The following is a 21,962-nucleotide window of genomic DNA, read 5'->3' on the forward strand; positions in this document are numbered from 1 at the left end:
TGTACCCGAAACATAGAATCAAAACCCGTAAAAAGAGTAGAGAATCCTAAGGCCACCCGTGTGAAATCATATCCATTGACGGGATGGGCCAACTGCAAATGTATGCTAGCCCACCAATCAGGACAGTCCGCTTCTCATGTGGGGTCGATGGATGTGGACCGTTGGTCTATAATTTTTGTCCATTTTTCATATACACTCAACGATATACCTAGATTTTAGCACGGAAAATGCTGGCATGATTGTTCACCTAATACACGGCGGGTGGTTTTATTGCACATGAGGTGAGCTGTGAGTTAGAGCAGTTTTAGATTTTAAAATAACGTTGGAAGAAATTTTGAATATTTCAAATTGTATTTAAGTGATCTGCACACCTCAGCTTACTTATCAATAAACAATTCAGATTTTGCTATGCCAATTTTATCCTCTTCGCCTGTTCCCCATCCCCCGTCTCTCCAAATAGCTTGTACCCTGCTTTTCCCTTCTTAGAGAACCCGTTTGGAAGGTGGGATTAAGTGCCATGGAATTGCATTTGGTCTTATACACATGAAAATAAGGGAAGGAATGGATTAATTCAAGTATCATATCATCTAGTCCCGGCAACAGATACTGTGTGATTTTATCCACTACATTTGTGGGCATACATTGATGTATGTATTTTGCCTATACGTTCATGCATATCCACCATAATGTATGTGTTTTACCTACACTGTCCATCCATATGCACCCTTTACTCATGCGTGACATTCAAGTTAGATGTACATGTGACTGGAATCAATTGTAAAATCCAGCCCATTGATTACAATTCCATGGTCCACCAAATGCAAAGTTCACTTAATACTCTGATATTTTCAGAGGAAGAATTTGATCCCAATTGTGGCATTCAACAGTCAAGATACCATGGTATTTACATGCAGGCAATCATTGTGCAATAACGATGATGACACATTCCAAACAGGCCCTTGCAATGCCTACCAGTTTGATATACACCGATGATGTGTCATCGTCATAAGCACGTGTGTGTGTGTGTATGCTCATACCACTAATAAGCTGGATATGCACATTCGTCATGTTCCATGAACGTGAAGCTGCAAGGTCTTGTACATCATCTTTTAGGAACTACAATACTTGGGTATGCATGAAATCCCAACCGTCTAAATCATGTGGCCCGTTGTGGAAAGGGCACATGGGGCTGCCGGCCAGTTCAGGGTTGTCCTCCTCGAGGAACTAGATAGTTGGGCATGCATGTGATCCAACGGTTGTGGACAGGGCACGTAGGGATGTCAATGCCTGCACCATATACAAAGATTTTTAAGATCACAACACAAGCCCAGCTTACAGTCAGAAATACCCGACCCACTAATCGAAGGCCAGATCCAAGCCCAATTCGAGCTCGAGATGGGCTAACTTTCTAAGGTAGAGCTAATCTGAATAAAGATGGTCGACTGTTAGCTTAACCAATCTTGATTTGGCTCAGACCAGTTGATCCTGTAGCAGATATATGAGGCAACTCATGTACACACCTACTTGTGTGGGCCCCATTCTGTCCAATGAAATGGGCCTTTAGTGTCGTTGCCAGGTCCAATTTATGAAACAAATAGACCACGTGTTTAAAGAATGGCGTGTTTGGATGCCATTCATTTTTCAATTTTCATTTTTCATTAAATTTGCAAATTACATGCAAATGCCATTAGGTGTAGGATAATGCTTCCTTTCGGGTGGATCCAAGTTTTTTTTTAGTCTTTTTTTTTTTTTTTCTTCTTCTTTTTAAGTTTTTATTTATTTATTGAAGTATCTACTAATTAATATTTTACACTAATTAGAATGTTATAATCTATCCATCTTAATTAGATATAATGTGAGTAGCTATGGACATCATTATCTATGCAATTAGTGATGTAGGACGTTGCACCGATATATTCCTAGCATGGTTGGACCAAAAGAAGGTGAATCGTAAATTGATTATAACTTTTGATCCGAATGTCGCTATGAGACGCACAATTTATAAATCTTTGTTGTAACAGGCCATCCAAGGTGAACCAACTACAGAGTGGGTCGCATTTGTCTATTTCCTCAAAAATGCGCCTCAAAAACAAAATTTTAAGAAAAAATTACTACTTTTAGTAATTTCAATTTTTGTAATATTTTCTTATTTAGATTTTTAGAGTTTCTTATTTTCTAAAAATAATTTTTAATCATAATAGGACTCTTCTAGAAAAAGTTTATGTGGAATTTTTATCTTTAAAAATTAGGTTTTAGAAGACTTTTTACTAATTTTTATTAAAGTTAGAATTTTGCTATTTTTGGTAATTATGAATTTTGGTTTATTTTTTTCTTTATAAATGATATAACATAAACACATACACATTAGACAATTATTAATCAATTTATTTCAAATTTTATTAGAATTTATTTATATTTTCTATATGTCCTTGTGGATTCGAGGCATCTCTCTGAGTGTGGAGAAGCTCCGTGGATTCAGCGTATTTATCCCTTGAGGAAGATTATGCTCGACCTTATCACGTCGGTTCGGTATCAGAGTGAGGACTCTCCTCGGACCGATGACAAGTAACAATAGTATGGAGCAAAATCTCATGGACGGTGATCCAACTATTTATTATTTTTTTGGAAAGAATGAAAGTTTTCCATCAAAAGAGTCATTTAACTATGCAAGGGATGCATGTAACCCTTAATTATATTGTGGATTCACTAATTCCGCCCCACGCCGAAGGCGATGCTCAACCGCGAGCTTGTGGCCGATGTATAACATAACCCCAATTTTCGCAGAGCACCACTCAATGATGGTGAATCGTAGGCCACTACTTTGATTGTGAGAAAGTCGTTATATGTACCAAAGGTAGAAATAGATTTACAAAAGCAGTGAGAATCTCATGTTAAAAATAATGATGGAAAAGCTGGAACTGAAAACAGAAAAACATCCATATACGTACACAATTGGATGGATCAATGAAATTAACAAAACAGATGTAATCGAACGATATCGTATATTATTTTTCATTGGTAAATATTATAAGGAAGAAGTAATATTTGACGTAGTCGATATCGAAGCTTGTCACATGTTACTTAGTCGATCATGGAAAAATAATGTTAATGCTATACATAGAGGTTGGGATAACGTATTTATATTTATTAAAGACGGTATAAAGATTATTCTCATCTCTATGGGAACGGAGAATCAACCCATGACTTCTAAAGTGGAGGGAGAGTTTCTCATAACCGAACAAGATTTTGTTAAACAATCTGAGTAAAGAGGAGATGTAGATACATTAGTTGAAAATGAAAAATATATGGAACATGTGAACGTCCCGGAGGATTTGAAACCAGTGTTGCAGGAGTTCAAGGCAATCGCGCTCAATAAACTCCCTAATCAATTGCCTTCCATATAAGATATACAAAACCACATTGATCTTGTCTCAGAGACAAGTCTGCCTAATTTCCCATATTATCAGAAAGAATGTGAGATCTTGTAAGCACAAGTGAAAAAACTAATACATACTGGTCAAGTCAATGAGAGAATGAGTACATGTATTGTGTCAGCTCAAAAGCCTAATGCAAAGTATAAAGAAAGTGCTGATAAACATCGATATCATAAATTGTTTGAGTATCATGTGCAAAGTTATTCGAATAACTCAAGGATAAGTTTTTTCCAAGTGGAGGGGTTTGATGTAGGACATGACACCGGTACATTCCTAGCATGGTTGGACCAAAAGAATGTGGACCAAAAATCGATCATAACTTTTGATTCGGGTATTGTTACGGGACGCACAACCTATCAATTTTTACTGTAATGGACCATCCGAGGTGAATTGACCCACAAAGTGGGTTGCATTTGTCAAATTCTCCAAAAAACACGCGCTTTCAACTCAAAAATGAAAATTTAAGAAAAATTTATTATTTTTAGTAATTCGATTTTTGTAATATTTTCTAATAATTTCGATTTTTGTAATATTTTCTTATTCTTAAAGTTTTAGATTTTCTTCTTTTTTAGAAATAACTTTTAATCATGATTGGACTATTCTAGGAAAAGTTTATTCGAAATTTTTATTTTTAGAAATTAAGTTTTAAAAGAGTTTGACTAGAATTAGTATTTTTATTAGAGTTAGAATTTTGATATTTTTGGTAATTATGAATTTTGATTTTTTTTTTCTTTATAAATGGTGTAACATAGACACATACACGTTAGAAAATTATCAATTAATTTATTTTTATTTTCTCTCTCTCCTCGTGGATTCGAGGCATCTCTGTGAGGAGTCCAGAGAACTCCGTTGATTCAGAGTAATTATTCCTTGAGGAAAATGGTGCTCGACCTCATCACATCCATCCCTGCGTTGATTAGTTAGTATAAGATTTGGAAATAATAGATTTCAGGGACTATTTTGGAGCATGGATTTCAAATGCTAATTTTTAAATTCTAGATTCTGAACCTTAGATATTTAATTGTGTTTGGCAGGCTGAATTTTAAAATCTTAGAATTTAGAAATTGTATTTAATAGCTTGGATTTAAACTTCGGAGATTCTTAAAAATGATAGAAAATGATTCAGGTAGCCAACCTCAATTAGTTGGGATAAAGCTTAGATTATGATGATGATGATATTCACGTGATAATTGTTAAAGTCACTTGATATACATTTATACATCATCCTCTGATAGCTCGAGTTTTTAGAGTAAGTGGTTAATTTATAAAATCATTAGGTGGGCCATGGTATAGAATGGGTTTGTCTTTGAGGCCACTATAAGATATATCTTTCATTAAACTCATGCATCAGATTAAGGGGTCAAAAACTCAAGTGGGCGACACTACATGAACTATATATGAGGTTTTACGTGCAATTATACATTATTCCCACAGGTGTGGCCCATGTTTTTAATATCAGACTTATCTATTGGGTGTGGATTGGGTACTACCCACCAAGACCTCACTAGAGCCTAACAACCATGCTGGGGGCTTTGTGGGGCCTACCATAATGAAAGATTGATAGGTATTTTATTCACACCATCTATATATATTTTATTCACACCATCTATTTATTTTGACTGGTTATTTTATGGTATGAGCCCAAAAAAGGAAGTAGATTGAAGGCTCAGTGGACCACACTATGAGAAGCAGCCATGCGAATTAAAAGTTCATCGTTGAAAACTTCTTGAGTGCCACAAAAGTTTTGGATCAAGTTGATATTTATGTTTCCCCTTCATATAGCTTTATGTGACCTTATGAACAGGTTGAATGGAAAATAAACATCACGGTAAGCCCTAGGAAGTTTTCAACATCAGGAGTTCAATCCCTACTTCTTCATGTGGTGTGGTGCACTTGAGCATTAGAATTGCCACCTTTTTTGGCTTATGCCTTAAAATGATCTTTTAAAATAGATGGACAGCGTGGATAAAACATGCACACCACGGTGGGCCTCACAGAGCCCCCGACATTGCCATTCGTGTCTAGCTAGGTCCTGATGGGGGTAGTACCCAATCCACACCCTATCTATTCTATGTACGGTTAAGATAAGGGTTCTCACCTGATGGGCGGAGTGGATCACATGTACAATATGGTGAGTAAAGCTGGGCAGAAATGGACCGATACGGCGGATCCGACCCGAACCGAAGGCTAGGATCGGGTTGGATCAAGTTGGCCCAGTCATATCCAACCGTAGATCAGATCAAGTTTGAATCAGTGGTCAATTTGAAGCGATCAGATCCGGAATCCGATCCCAATGGATCTGATTCGGACCGATCCGATCAAGTGGGGTATATATTAGTGATTTTTTAGATTTTTTAAAAAAAAACTTTTTACCTACCCGCCAACCCCTCCCTCACCCGAACCCTAAATCCCAAATAAACATGAGATTGATTACGATGCGCCAAAGATCTTGGGTCTTCTTTGGTTTTCCAAACATACAAGGACTCCAACCTTCTGCAAAATCTCATTAATTCCCCAAATATTTTTGGGTCTTCTCTGGTTTTCCCAATCCCTTCCTAAAAATCGTGTTCGGGTGTCTTTACTTTTCCAAAACCTCATCCAAAACACCAAAGATTTCTAGGTTTTCTTTGTTTTTTTTCCCAATCCCCACTAAAAAATCTCTTCTGGGTCTCTCTCCTTTTGAAAAAATCTCTTCTAAAACTACAAAACATTTCCAGGGTTTATAGGGTTTTGATAGTTTGTGAGAATCTCTACTGCATTTTGCTTGAGATGTCTTCTTTAGATAAGAAAAGGTCGAATATCCTTTCATTCGTTATTCAGCCGGGCCAAGCGGAATGATCCGAAGGATGTGTGGGCTCGATTTGGCCACTCAGTAACTCGGCCCACTCATCATCACTGTTGATCGGGTAGGTACTGAAGGTTTCATTTGGAAATTTTTTTTATTTTTTTATTTTTTTTTAAAGAAAAACATTAGGACCGATCCGACTTGGTTTTCCTAACCGAGACGGACTCGGATCAAATCAGTCCAACAGGGCACCAGGTTGGATCGAGTCAGATGACCCGGACTCGGTCCCGAATCAGATCAAGTTCAGGTCAGGCCATAGAAATTTCGGACCGACTCAAGTTGGACCCAATCCGGTCTGACTCGACTTGATGCCCAACTCTAATGGTGAACCCCACGAGCTTGAGTGTTTTATTCAGTGCCTACAATAGTGTTGCAGGGGATCCCAACGTTACCGACCTACAGTTGTAGGCGCGCAACACAACCCATGGAGTGAAGAAATTCTTGAAACTCGACCAGAGTGTGGCTCATGATATGCAGGCTCTGAGCCAACAAAAATTCAAAATAGCCTGTCCAAATTATGGGACCTCATTTAAATGTATAATTATTTTTTTTTTTAAAAAAAACGCTTTATATGATTATTTGAATATTGGATTGCTAGACTTGTTAGACGTTTAAAAATGAAAAATATTTATGGGTCACATTTCAACAAAAACAAGTAATCACGAATCAGAGAGCTTGGACCATCTGATTTTGGGACATTGCTTGCATAAGATAGGCTCCTCAAATTCAGCCTTTGTAATCTAATATGATGTATGAGAGAGTGTAGGAGTGACTGTGTATGAAGAGCTATGCACTGCCAAATTGTCGGATAAGCCCCAGCACAGAAATTACATTTCTATGGACGGCCGGTCACCCTACGACTACAAGTCCTTGTAAGTCATTCTATAGAGATTACATGGCCCACCGGAGTGTGTGCATGATATCCCACATGTCCTGCAGGATCTGCCACCCTGAATGTTGGAAGCCTAAAAAATTGAGCTGTTTTGACCGTCATTGGAGCCACCACTGGAATTTTGTGATTTTTGTATGGATGTCTATTGTTTTTTATGGTGTGGCCCACCTAATGACTGCATAGGCTCAAGTTAGGAATTACCATATAATTGTGGAGGAAATGCTTGGGTTGAACGGTATATAACCACTAAATTCATGCGTGAACTGAAACGATGGTTGGATGGGCCTAAATTTCGGAGCATCCAACCTTCGTGATAAGGCTCATGTGGTTTACATGTGCGAAAGGTTCGGTGGAGACGACCAGAGAAATGGAGAGGATTTTGGATTCTTCTTTGGTAGAGAGAGAGGAGCATGAGATGGTAGGGTTCGTAAAAAATAAAAAAATATTTTTATCATTTATAAAAATACATTATACTATACTTGACGGTATCTGAATGGTAGGCACCAAAATAACTAACGGTTGAAATGAAATGCAGGTATTTGAAAACAGTTTAACAGTATACTTGATTTTTACAATAGTTCAAAAGATAAGCTGATGGATGACTGTAGCTCTTTCTATTTTAACTGCCTTTACCATTTTTTGGGTCCTTACTCTTACTCCGCACGTGTTTAGCACACGTATCATCATGAATACATGTGAGACCCACATGGATGTGTGTGAGGCCCAATCATCCATTAGGAGAGCTCCAAACATGCAGATGCAACAGTCCAACAAGACACGCTGACGGTTAATATCGAACAATAAAAATGATGTTCGCCATTGGTCCGTTCAATCCCACGTATAACCTCATCTATCGACATAAAATTCTTGATTAATGGGTAAATGCATCTTCGAGCTTGGATCCAGAGATTGGATTGGTTCGATTTTGTGCATGTGTTGCATGCGTTTATGTCAAGGCATGTATATGGTAGGGATATTCACACAAGTCGGGTTAGCAGTTTCAACCTTTTCTATTTGCATGTGTTTATGTAAGTCTAGGGAATTTTACACCCGGCAACTTGTCAATGGTATGAAATATATGATTGGTGTGTAAAGTGGCCTCAATTCGAAGATGAATGTATGTTGCATATGATTTACATATATTGATATGTATGGCTATCCGGGTCTTTATAAGGGATCAAATTACGTTTTCTTGGATATGATGTTGGGCAATTAAGGGAAGTACATGTTCATAAGATAAGTGTTGGAAATTATACAGATTAATGTATTTCTATATAATGTAGAAACCGAAAAGTGCAAAATAATCAGAAATCAGGACAGGCTGAAGCACGTCTGAAACGCTGTCTTTAAAGCATTATTTGCCCCTACTCAAGTGAATTGAGTATGCTGATAGGTTACAGGCAAATAGCTTCTAGGATATGACGAGCCTGGTGTGGGTCTGCGTTCAGCAAACACGAAGGCCGACCAAATGGAACTCAATTACACGCTTTCTAGCAGTATTACAGTATAAAGGAAAAAATTTCAAAAGAAGAAGAAAAGAAGAGAAAAAGAGTTTTGACTTCTGCACAGTTCAGTTCAAATCTTCAGCCATTGGTTCAGTTGAACCGTTCTATACCACACCGCTGGTCTGTTCTTCAAGCTAAGGTTTAAGCCTTACTATGTTGCTGGAAACACTAGAATATATGAGTGGAGAGGGGCTGGTTGTCTCAGTTCGTATGAGTTTGCTGGAGTGAGTTGAGATGATTTGAAAACCCATCCAGGTTCTCCTTTTATAGGCTATGGTGGCTAGGGGGTTATGGTTCAAAGACTTAAATTCCATTAAGTCATTTCTGGCTATTGAAAAACTAGCCGTTTTATGGCCGTTTTCTACCTGTTGTGCATGGACCATTAAGCTACTGCATGCTGACTGTTGTGAGACAACAACTAGCCATTTTCTAGCTGTTGGGCTAGCTATGCAGCAGTTATAGCTGGACCCTGCACTAATGGCTCAGTTATTACAGTTTCTGCTGCAACAGCTCTTTTCAGTTCCTCTATTTATACTGAGAGATTTCTCTCTCAGTCCTTTAGTCTCTCTGCTAACCAGCCACCCGCCATATCCACTTAGTCGCACCGCGACTCGCACACGTCTCTCTCCGGTTCGCTCAAGGTCGCGAATGAGCGACCCTTCGCAACACGATGCGGACATGCGAAGTGCAAAGTGCGCCACTAGCGCCTCTACAGCCACACTGCATCCCATGCCCATGCCCACGCCCTTGCACCGAGCCCAAGCCCGTGATCGAGACCGAGACCGAGACCAAGACCGAGTCCGAGTCCGAGTTCGAGTTCGAGTCCGAGACCGAGACAGAGTCTGTGCCCATGCCCGAGGGCGAGTCCGCGCGGGGGTGTTCCAGTGCTATGCACTAGAACACGCAAGGTCCATAGTCCACGGATTAGGTAGGTAAATATTATAATACTCCACATCCTTCATATAAACCACAGGTTTTTCTCTTTTCTTTTCCATGTGGGACTATTCCCAAAAACCTGCAGAAAAGTGTTTTTTCAAAACAACTTTTTATATTATTATTATTTTATTATTAAAATCAATATTTTTTGCAACAATCCCCCACTTGATTTTATAAAATTATTTTCTCGGTTAAACAATCTAGCCGTTTTATGGCCATTTTCTGACTGTTGTGCATGGACCATTAAGCTGCTGCATGCTGACTGTTTCAAAACTCTGTCGAAATGACTGGTAGCAGTAGCTTTGAACCAGTTATTCCTAGATAACAGAATTGGAAATACCACACACATATTCGCTATGTGTTTGTTAGAGTTCTCACAATCTTGCTCAGCACAATTAATGGCCATGTGCTTATCCTAATTCGTGAACAATTCCGAGAGAAAACTCCTAACTCTCATGAGAGACGACACCATCTCTACGTTCATATAGGTGAAATTTTTCCAGTGTCTCCGTTACTATAAGATACTTGTCCTTATAGACTGGATTTCATTAAGAGTAGTAAGACTCAACCCTCTATCGTAACGCTCAGCACTTATCTATTATGGATGAGGTTTTATAATTTAGTGCTGAAAACTTTTCACATATCAGTGACTTGTTCTTACCTATTAAACCCAAAATTAGAGATTTTCTAACTTTAGGTTGGGTTACCATCACTGGTGGAACTTTGGTTGAAGAGTTTCAACCCCATCCCTCTAGATGTAGCCTTTACTACCTCTCTCGGTAGAGGTTTAGTGAAAGGATCTGCCAGGTTATTGCTTGATTTCATATAAGAAATAACAATGATTCTATCTCGAATCAATTGTCTGACATAATCATGTCGAAGACTAATATGTCTAGACTTACCATTATAAGTGCCGTTATAAACTCTAGCTAATGTGGCTTCACTATCACAATGTAGTGACACAGCCGATATTGGCTTTACACAGAAAGAAATTTCTAATAGAAGATTCCTTAGCCACTCAGCCTCTTTGCCTATTGCAGTCAGGGCTATAAATTCAGACTCCATAGTCGAATGCGTTATGCAAGTCTGTTTCTTGGATCCCCAAGATACAGCTGCACCTCCTTGGGTGAATACCCACCCTGTAGTAAACTTATTGTCCCCTACACTCGATATGCAGCTCGCATCGGTATATCCTTCCAATACGGCAGGAAACTCTGAATAAAATAGTCCTAAGTTTTTGGTTACTTTTAAGTAATCAAGGACTCTACTTATTGCATTCCAGTGTTTAATACTGGGGTTACTAGTAAACCTACTAAGTTTACTCACAACATATGCGATATCAAGTCTAGTGTATTGCATAGCATACATAAGACTCCCTATAGCACTCGCATATTCTAATTGTGCAACTATTCTTCCAGTATTTTCTTTTAGCTTGATACTTGGATCAAATGGGGTCTTTGCTTCTTTTATATTTAGATGGTTAAACTTGTTTAGTATCTTCTCAATATAATGAAATTGACACAAAGCATAACCCCCACAATGTTTTTTAACTTTGATACCAAGAATGGTATCAACTTGTCCAAGATCCTTCATTTTAAATACGGAAGATAAAAACTTTTTTGTTTCAGTTACACCTTCCATTGTATTACTTATTATTAACATGCTATCAACATACAGACAAATAATAACGATGTAACTACTATCTACTTTAGAATATATGCATTTGTCATCTACATTATGCATGAAACCATGAGAAAATATTTTAGAATCAAACTTCTCATGCCACTGTTTTGGTGCTTGTTTTAATCCATACAATGATTTGACTAATCTATATACTTTGTTTTCATTTCCTGGTAGAACGAATCCTTCAGGTTGTTGTATATATACCTCCTCGTTGAGGTCATCATTCAGGAATGCAGTCTTTACATCCATTTGCTGGATGTGAAGATGATGTATGGAAGCTAGCGCAAATAATATCCTAATGGATGTTATCCTAGCTACAGGAGAGTATGTGTCAAAGTAATCTATCCCTTTTTTTTGTCTAAAACCCTTAGCTACTAGTCGAGCTTTAAAGGTTTGGATAGTCCCATCAGTGTGATATTTCTTCCTAAATACTCACTTACAACCTATGGGTCTAGAACCTGGAGATAAGTTAACTAGTTCCCATGTTTGATTTGATAGTATAGATTCCATTTCATCGTTTATAGCTTCTTTCCAGAAATCTGAGTCTCTAGAGGATATGGCCTCTTTATATGTTTTAGTATCATCTTCTATAGTCATTACTATAGATATTTTTCTTATAACATTTTCTCTATCTCCCTCTACAAGATAGAAAATAACACGTTGTGAGTCTATATAGTCATCTTCTAGACTCTTCTCTATTCTTGTCATTTGACTTCTACGAGGCTCAATAGGAGCTTCCACCATCTGTGGAGCTGTGCTATCTGGTTCTCTATTAGGAGTTTGAATTTCATTATCCTTTGACTCCAAGGATAGTGAGTTTTCAAAGAACTCAACATCTCTTGATTCTATTATTGTATTAGACTCCATGTCTAGAAGTCTATAAGCTTTACTATTTTGTGCATACCCTACGAAGGCGCACTTAATAGCTCTTGGTCCTAACTTAGTTTTTTTTGGATCAGGGGTTCTGTAATATGCAAGACACCCACACACTTTTAGATATCCTAGATTAGGTTTTCTACCTTTCCATGTTTCATATGGAGATATTTTATATTTTTTAGATGAAATTCTGTTTATTATATGGCATGCTGCAAGCAGTGCTTCTCCCCATAGACTTAGTGGCAACTTTGCTCTTATCAGCAATGAGTTGACCATTTCTACTAATATTCTATTCTTTCTTTCAGCTATTCCGTTTTGTTGAGATGTGTATGGCGCTGTACATTGCTGTATCAGTCCATCTTCTTCACAGAAGTTATCGAATTCATTAGAGAAGTATTCTCCTCTTCTATCGCTACGGAGAGTTTTTATTTTCTTATTCAGTTGATCCTCAACTTCTGCTTTATATATTTTAAACATGTTTAATGCTTCATCTTTGTTCTTTAATAGGTACACATACACATACCTAGAGCAATCATCTATAAAGGTTATAAAGTACCGTTTACCTCCACGAGTAAGAATACCATTTAACTCACAGATATCACTGTGCACAAGATCTAATACTTGAGACGATCTTTCAACACTTGGAACAAGTTTCTTTGTCATTTTGGATCTTATGCACACTTTACATTTTTCGGTTTCATTATTTGTGTATGAGATTAAACCATTCTTAGCCATGAACTTCAAGGTACTATACCCTATATGGGCTAGTCTATTATGCCACAGTCCAGCGGATTCAACCATATACGTAGAAGTGCTACTTTTATTCAGAGAAAACTTAATCATTCCGTTACAAGCCACTACAAGAAAGTAGGCTAGCCTCAATTTTTTAGCCTCAATTGAAAAAATGGAGGCTAAATGTGTTTTTTAGCCTCGGTTGTTAAGGAACTGAGGCTAAAAGTTCATTTTTCGCCTCAGTTGCTAGGTAATTGAGGCTAAAAGTCTACTTTTTAACCTCAGTTGCATAGGAACCGAGGCGAAAGGTTTACTTTTTAGCCTCAGTTACATAGGAACCGAGGCGAAAGGTCTAATTTTCAGCCTCAGTTGCATAGGAATCGAGGCGAAAATTTTACATTTTACCCTCAGTTGTATAGGAATCGAGGTGAAAGGTCTACTTTTTAGCCTCAGTTGCATAGGAACCGAGGCGAAAGGTCTAATTTTTAGCCTCAGTTGTATAGGAACCGAGGCGAAAAGTCTACTTTTTAGCCTCAATTGCATAGGAACCGAGGCAAAAGGTCTAATTTTTAGCTTCATTTACATAGGAACCGAGGCGAAAAATCTACATTTTTGCCTCAGTTGCATAGAAACCGAGGCAAAAAGTCTACTTTTTAGCCTCAGTTACATAGAAACTGAGGCGAAAGGTCTACTTTTTAGCCTCAGTTACATAAAAACTGAGGCGAAAGGTCTACTTTTTAGCTTCCTTTACATAGAAACCGAGACAAAAGGTCTACATTTTAACCTCAGTTGCATAGGAACCGAGGCGAAAGGTCTAGATTTTAACCTCAATTGCATAGGAACCATGGTGAGAGACCTACTTTTTAGCCTTTTTTTAAAGCCTAAATTGTATAGGTACGGTAGCCAAAAGTCAATTTTTTTAGCTTAAGTTGTAGAGACACTGAGGCCGAAACCCTACTTTTAGCCACAGTTACAAACCGAGGCCAAAACTCTACGTTTTCAGCCTCAGTCACGAACCGAGGCCAAAAGTTTACTTCGTATGAAAAAGAAAGTATTACTATTTCACAGCTTTTACTCTTTTTCTTACAAGAGTGGCTGACTCCGTGATCCAAACCGTTGATATGAAGGACCTCACTCTGAAGTGCAACAGTCCAGCTTCTCAACCCCTCTTTGCTTTTATTTATATTTATTTTTGCTAAGCCCATGCACGTGTAAACCTCAGCTAACGCACATGCCAGCAAATACACCAGCATGACACACGATTGCAAAATCCAAGCCATTCATTGGAAGGGCATCATTATATAGATTCACTATCCCTGGAACCAGATCGGTCCACTAGACAGGTGGGCCACAATTAATTGAAAAAAATACCATTGTGAAAAAAATCAACTGAAGTTTTATAACACGTCCATTTACTTCTGATTTAGTGGCCCAAAAAATGAGTGGACCACCTTTATATCCTTATAAAAGCATATATACAGTGAGATCTACATGATGAATGGAATGGATTGATTTCATCTATATGCCATGCTGTCATACGTGGTGGCTTATGCACTAGATGAGTTGTACACGCGTGTCGGCTTAACAGTCTTTAAAGAACGAAGCCGACGCATTTCATTGCAGTCGCTACGTTTTCCAATCAATCCGCAGCTCAAGCCCTAATTTTTCATCTTCTGAATCTCTTCGCCGATTTCAGGTACTCGATCTCTTTTTTTTTTTTTTCTACTGATTTCTCTCGAAAATCAGAAATCGGGGCAGAAATCTCTCATTTTCGTGCTTTTTCCCCATTTGGCCGTTCAAAATCCAATTTCCGTGTTTTTTGGTTTGATCTGAGGACTTTTTTTGCTGATTTCACTGAAATCTTGCTCAAGAAGTGAAAAATTCTGTCGTTTTTGCATTGCAATATCAGCGATTAGGGTTTGGTGTTCGATTTGAGAGCAAAACCTTGTTCTCTGCTGCGAAATCTGCTCCTCCATTGCCAATTTCCGTGCAGGCTAGATAAACAAGGGGCATATACACCGATTGCAACTCCTCACCAAAACTAACCCTAGCTCTTCTCTCTGTCTTCTCCAATATTTCTGTCGTCTTCATCAGATCTACCGTCTCTCTCTCTCTCTCTCTCTCTCTCTCTCTCTCTCTCTCTCTCTCTCTCTCTCTCTCTCTCCCCCGATCATCAGATCCTCAAAAGACTGAGCTTTTTTCCACTTATGGATTTTTTTTCTCAATTTTTAGTGCTTAATCTATTTTAATATGAATCCATGTCTCTCGATTCTGAGAGATTTCGTTGGATTTTGATCCGATTCTTGCTGATAGATCTGTTTTCCTTTCAGATCTCATTGTTTGGAGCTTTGATTTTCCACTTAGGGTTTGATTTTTGTAATTTTTTCTTGATTTCTAGTGCTTGATCTGTTTTGATCTTGATCCAACTTATGTCTCTTTATTCTTAGAGATTTCGTTGGATTTTGTTTCGATTCTTGCTGATTTAAGTTGTAATTAAGGTTTTTGTATTTAGATTTTAGAGATTTATCTTTGATTTATGTAATATCATGTATTTGAAATACATTTTGAGATTTCATTGGATTTTTTGTTTCTTTTGGTGATTTGAAATACACGAACCTGCAATAAAATACAGATTCTTAGGAACCTTCAATTGCTTCTTATCTACTAGTAGTACATGCGACTCTGATCTCCTGTTAGAAATTATCTCTGCTCATACCTCGAGTCAATGACTTCAAGTAATTTACTCTGGAATTTGGATCCTAACACTTGCAAATTTAGCACCCAAACATATTCGCCCAAAGCGGCAGAAAGCTATAAAATCAGCACAGTCCCCAAAGGAAGGTCTCTTACCTGTATCTTTTCCATAGTATTTGGATCAAGAAATTTCTTTACACTCATCCAAGCCATCTTGAAAGCAGTACCAGCATTAACAATGAACATCTGATGTAATGTCTGCATAAAATAAATTAATAGGTTAAATAATTCACCAAAAAACTTTTGGAGCATGAACATTCCCAGTGACAAAAAGAATTAGGTACCTCAGGATAGTAATTCGAATCAATTTTCTGCATGCCAGCAAGGAGGTCCCAAGCACACTTTGTTAAATTTTTTGTCCCCTGTGTCTCACAAATGAACCCATGTGAGGTAAATGTGTCATCCATATTGATGCAAATGGACCCGAATCTCCAAAGAGACGAGAATCCCTCTAATGTAAAAGATACAAAGTGTATTCAAAATGCAAAAAGCCAACTGCAACAAAGGAACAAACATGCCACATACCAGGCCATGAACATCCATGATCGTTGTTGTGGAATTAATGCGCCTTTTTGCCGCAATTGAACATGCAGGAAATTTCTCACGGAAGACCCTCTCATACTCCTGTACATGATACTTAAGTAGCGATCTACTGTAGTGATGTGCATAAGCCTGTTTGGTTCAGCTTTACCAAGCCTCTCAGTTTTCCTTTATGACAACATATTCTACAATCTAGTGGTAGTAATGTGTGCTCAGATGATCATGGCACTCAAATGACTATGCCGCTATAGCAGTTTCTACAACCATACTTTTAACTTAAGCTACATTCGGATGTGCAGTTGATTTAAATTAAATTTCAACAAGTAAGATATCCAAAATTGGATTACTCCCATTTTATTTAGTGAGTGATATGTTCCAAGTTGCAATTGCATTTATTTTAAGTTGGACTTGAAACAAAAACAATTGCAGCAATGTTGAGAGAAAACTGCATCTATAATTAGAAAATTGCACTACAAGAAATGTGCGCATCAACAGCGCACGTCCACAGGCGGCCACAACGAACCGCCCGTGTAAACGGCAAATGAGGGGCGTTTTTACGTGGCTGCCCCTGTACGAATAAGCCACCGCCGCTGCAAAAACAGAAAGGGCTTTTCACCTCCCGCGTCCCCAAATCCGAGCGACAAAATTTCTCTCCCAAAACCATCTTCCCTCTTCTCTCCCCAAATCGTCTCATCCCCAAATTGTGCACGCGCCAATATTTCTCTCCCAAAACCCTTCTTCCCTCTTCTCTTCCAAATCGCCCCATCCCCAAATCCCAAAGTCTCTCTCTCTCCAACGACCCTCCACTCCTCAATCGATTGTTCCTCTCTTGCTCTCAGTCTCGATTTTCCTCTCTCCTCTCTCTCTCTCTCTCTCTCTCATTGAAGATGGTCGGTTTGCCGTCCACGCCGACATCGACGCTGATAGAGGTGAGTTTGGGGATGATCAGATCTCTGAGTTCAAGGAGGCATTTGGCATGTTTGAGAAGGACAGAGACAATCCGATCCATCCCTTGGAACAATGGTGCAGTGTCTGCTTATTATCCGCTTGCCTGCTCCTTGCACTGGAGGGGCGCATGGGGAAGAATTTCCAATCCGCTGAAGTTGCTGCAGATCTTTAGTCGCGGTTCTGGCTCTTGTGCAGCGGTTGCACTGGAGGGGCGCATGGGGAAGAATTTCCAATATGACTTCAAATTCTGATCCTTCAAAGAAGGATCAGAAATCACAGGAGCCTACAGTTCTGCCTAGCCCATCTATGGATGAAATAAATGTTGTCAATAAAAACTTAATGATGGATGGAGAGTTTCAAATTGCTGGGCCTGAACAAGAGGTTTGTGTTCTGCCTCTCTCACATTGCTTGGACTTTTTTGTTGTCTGAATGTAGATTTCATTCATATCGCAGGCACACACAGTTAGGCTTGAGAGTGTTGTCGAGTAGGCAGGTTGGGTATATTTACTCTAGAGCCTTTCTATTCAGTCCATTTGACATGAGATCCTCATTTCTACAATCCAATGATCTTCTAATCATAGTATTGTTTGTCAGCTGAAGTTATGGATGAGGTGCCTACAGATGAAATTGATTTTTCATGGTTTTCTGGCAATTTACGATGGGATGACTGTTATAATGGTCATGACCGTTGGAGTATATCCGATGGCAACAACTTTAGAGACTGGCCAACATTATTTATCTGACAAAAGCAAGGTCATTTGATGCTTTCTTTAATACTAGTGAATATTTTTTTTTGTCCAGATTTCCATCATTATTTAACTGCACAAATGTGGCCAATGGGAAGCTCGTATGGGGCAGTTCCTTGGCAAGAAGTGAGAGTCCCTAGATCCAATTCATCTTTAAAGACAATCATCTCTTAGGTGTAGATTTTTTTGGTGCATGGTTCAGTGTCATCATCTTGAACTTGAAATTGGGTTTTGGAACTTGTAACCAGGGTCTTTTAGCTCCTCTACATTTTGTTTGCTGATTCTCACTATATTTTAGCTTCTCTCTTCTTCTTTTTTTTTTCCCACTTTCGTGAGGCAGATTTCCAGATCTTGCAAACCTTGAACATGTTAGCTTACTTGAATTTCACTGTTTTGTTCTTTACATAGTTTCTTGTGGCTCCACATATCTAGGTCTCATCTTTTTGTGTAGGGCAAGAATCTGATATTTTCTTTTCTTTTTGTGCAGGGTGAGAATCTGATATTTTTTGTTTTTACTCTGTTTATGGGAGTAGCTGCTGATCAACTATTTTTTTCCCATTTAACTGTCCATTTAATAATCACCATCGGACAGTTGGGAATATCCATTCAGTGTGAATTTTGGGTTGTGGCCCATCTTCAGTTGGGTCCATAATTTTGAAAGTTTGGATTAAGTTACATACAGTGTTAACTACATACTTTCTAATTTTTGTGTTTTCCCCGTGCCGACACTTGGGTCTCCTCGACATGATATGACATGGTAAAATGTGTTCTGGCAAATTGTTAATGCAAGTAGAATCAAGAAGAAAACTAACTGCAGCGAAGTTTAAAGTGTTTACCAGATCTGCAGCATAAAGACCACCAGAAAGACTCCAAGAAAGAAGTAGAGAATGTAACGGTAAATGGTTGTGGGAGGATTCCCAGCAACCTACTAGTTGCGACTAGTATTCACACACCCCTCTCTTCTACAAAAAAGGAAACTTATAATTTCTTTTATTTTCCCAGAAAGATATGAAAAATCAGTCCTTACATAAGACCCTTTATCCTTTATATAGATATAGACATTTTTGCATACAAGAAACCCAATGGACTTCCAACTGCATCAAATTAGAAATGACAATTATCTCTGGACTCCTAGTGATATCTAAAACTTATGGATAAGGCATATTCTTCTGGAAATGTACAATTCTTCTAGAAATGTAGGATTAGAATGGAAATTAAAATAACCAAAAGACTCCAATTATGACTAGAACACCAACCGTACCATGCACATGGACCTTTTATGCATGGTATTCTCATTTCAAGCTGCAGATTTTCACACCTTGCCCTCAGCTTGCTTCTAGTCTCTTGGCATGAAAGAGACTCTTCACGAGGTCTCCCTTTTATGCTCTAGGTTTTCGATATTTAAAGTAAATAAATTTTAGCTACTATAACTCACATAAACAAAATCACAACTCTTTTTCTTTTTTGCATTGTTCTTCTTTTGCTTGGTCTCTTTGGTCTTTTAAGAGAACAGGTGATGTTGATAGTAGCATTCATGCAAACATCTATATACTGAGATGATTATGGCATGATTTTGGATCTTTCTTTTTGTAAGTCTACCCCATTACTAATTGTTTTTTATTAGACAATATGAATGTTCTTGTCAATTTTCCTTTTATTTTTTATTTCTTTTTTTGAGTTATTTATTAAAAAATAAATAAATTATGTACCGAGTGTCCCTGTGCCTGGATTTTAGGAGTTCCCCATGTTGGATGTTTCAAGACACTTCGACACTTGGAACATATGTCATGTCCAGGTAACACTGCATACTTGTGCCACATGTAAAGTGTTTGTGTGCATGCATACAGGTTGATATATTCTGCTAGCATCAAGTAACTCTGACCATTGGATTGAAGAACTTTTTTCCCCCGCTGAAGATCTGTACCATTTTTGACAGATATAACAATGATGCTGATGTTCCTGTTTTATTGCAAAGTGGCAATGAAGGTTTACTTTGTTTCTTTTGCTCTCATATGGTTTTGCTTGGATATCCATGTGCTTGTACATGTGTCAAACAAGTCTATTTTAGACTTCATTTGGTAACTTTGTTTTCTTTGACGTTTAAATGCAGAGAAAGAACCTTCTAGAGCTGTTAACACTAAAATTGGGAGCGAGGGGCATGCCAGTGGTGACCCATCTTACCGGGTGATGCTCGAAAGCTATGTTCTTCAGCTTCTTTGTGTGCAAAAGGTACTGAAGGAAGCATCAGAACCTAATAATGTGAAGAAGGTATGATGCTTACTAATGGCGAGTTCTTCTTCTTTGCAGATGCTTTCAGACAACTGAACAAGCTGTAGTTGTTCATCAGCCAAGCAAAAGTCATACCTAAATCTTGCGTTGTGACTTTGTATTATTTGTGAAACCTAATGTTATGTAATAGTTTGATTGAGTTTGTTTTGAAAACTTTAAATAGTAAACATGTGAGATTGATTGTTTGATTGAGTTGTTAACTATTTTGTTGGTATTATGGCTTTCATGATTGATTGTTTCATGAGTGGATTGAATGAATGGATTAGTAGTTTAAATAAATATTTAAAAAAATTAAACATTTTTTAGCCTCAATTTGTAACCAAGGCTTGGATTTAGCCTCGGTTGTTGAGAACCAAGGCTGAAATTCCCGTGGCTAAAGGCTTTAGCCTCGGTTGTTGAGAACCGAGGTTAAAAATAGATTTAGCTTCAATTGGAGGCAACCGAGGCTAAAATTTGGATTTAGTCTCAATTGGAAACAAGTGAGGCTAAATCAAAATTTAGCCTCATTTCGAGAAAATTGAAGCTAAAAAGGTTTTTTTAGCCTCACTTGAAGAACGGAGGCTATAGAAGTCATTTTAGCCTCGGTTGCTAAAACTGAGGCTAAAGCCTTTAGCCACGGGGGTTTCAACCTCGGTTTGGATAACTGAGGCAAAACTGAGGCTAAAGGCTTTAGCCTCAGTTTTGAACCTTTTTAGCCTCAATTTTGAACCGAGGCTAAAGCCCCCTTTTCTTGTAGTGAGCATATCCCTTTCCGACAAAATTCTCATTTTTGGACAGAATCAGTTTACCTGACTCATACACCACCCGTATGCCTGGTTTTCTCAAAAGATCCCCAGAAACTAAGTTTCGCCTCATGCCTGGGACGTGCAGTACATTAGTTAGAATCACTTTCTTTCCAGAGGTGAATATCAGTTCGACAATTCCTTTACCGACGACCTTCGATCGGACATCATTACCTATTTGGACTTCTTGACCATCGGTCAATTCCTCATAGGTTTTGAAGGCTGATTTGTCGTAGCACACATGTACAGTAGCGGCAGTATCATACCACCAACCTGGAACTTTACCTTGGATGGTATTCACCTCAGTGATCATAGCCACGATATCACCTTCTTCTACTGCACTTGCCTCTTTTTTAGATTTGCAATAGCGACATACTCGAGTATAGTGCCGATTTTTCCACAGACATGGCATGGGCCCTTGAACTTTCCGTTCTTCTTTTGAGTGTTCTTCTTGAATTTTTCTTTATTAGGTTTCAGGGAATCATCCTTCTCGGGACGTTTGTTATTAGTGTTTTCTACAGCATGTACCTTGGACGAGGTATTCCCGTTATCATTTTTTCTATCGCGGTTACGGGATTCTTCCTCAATCCTAAGGTGTTTATGGATTTGTTCCAGTGTGTAGTCATCGATTTTATGCAGCAACTTCTTTCTATAGTCTTTCCACATCGGTAGCAATTTGGCGATTATAGCCCCGACTTGGAATGATTCAGGAAGATCGATTTTTATCGCTTTGATTTTGTTTACTATTAGCTGTAGTTCTTGAATTTGGGGCAACAGCGGTTTATTATCTACCATGCTGAAGTCAAAATACCTGACGATGAGAAACTTGTTGGTACCTTCTTCTTCAGCCTTGTATTTGAGTTCCAGAGCGGCCCAGATTTCCTTTGCTAATGAAGTCGGTTGGTACATATCGTACAGGCGGTCGGAGAGAGCGTTCAGAATGTGTCCTCGACACAAGAGTTCGTCTTCGGCTCTTTTGGTGCGGGCAGCTACTTGTTCA

Source organism: Magnolia sinica, chromosome 3 (assembly GCF_029962835.1).
Source record: "Magnolia sinica isolate HGM2019 chromosome 3, MsV1, whole genome shotgun sequence".
Classification (NCBI taxonomy): Eukaryota; Viridiplantae; Streptophyta; class Magnoliopsida; order Magnoliales; family Magnoliaceae; genus Magnolia; species Magnolia sinica.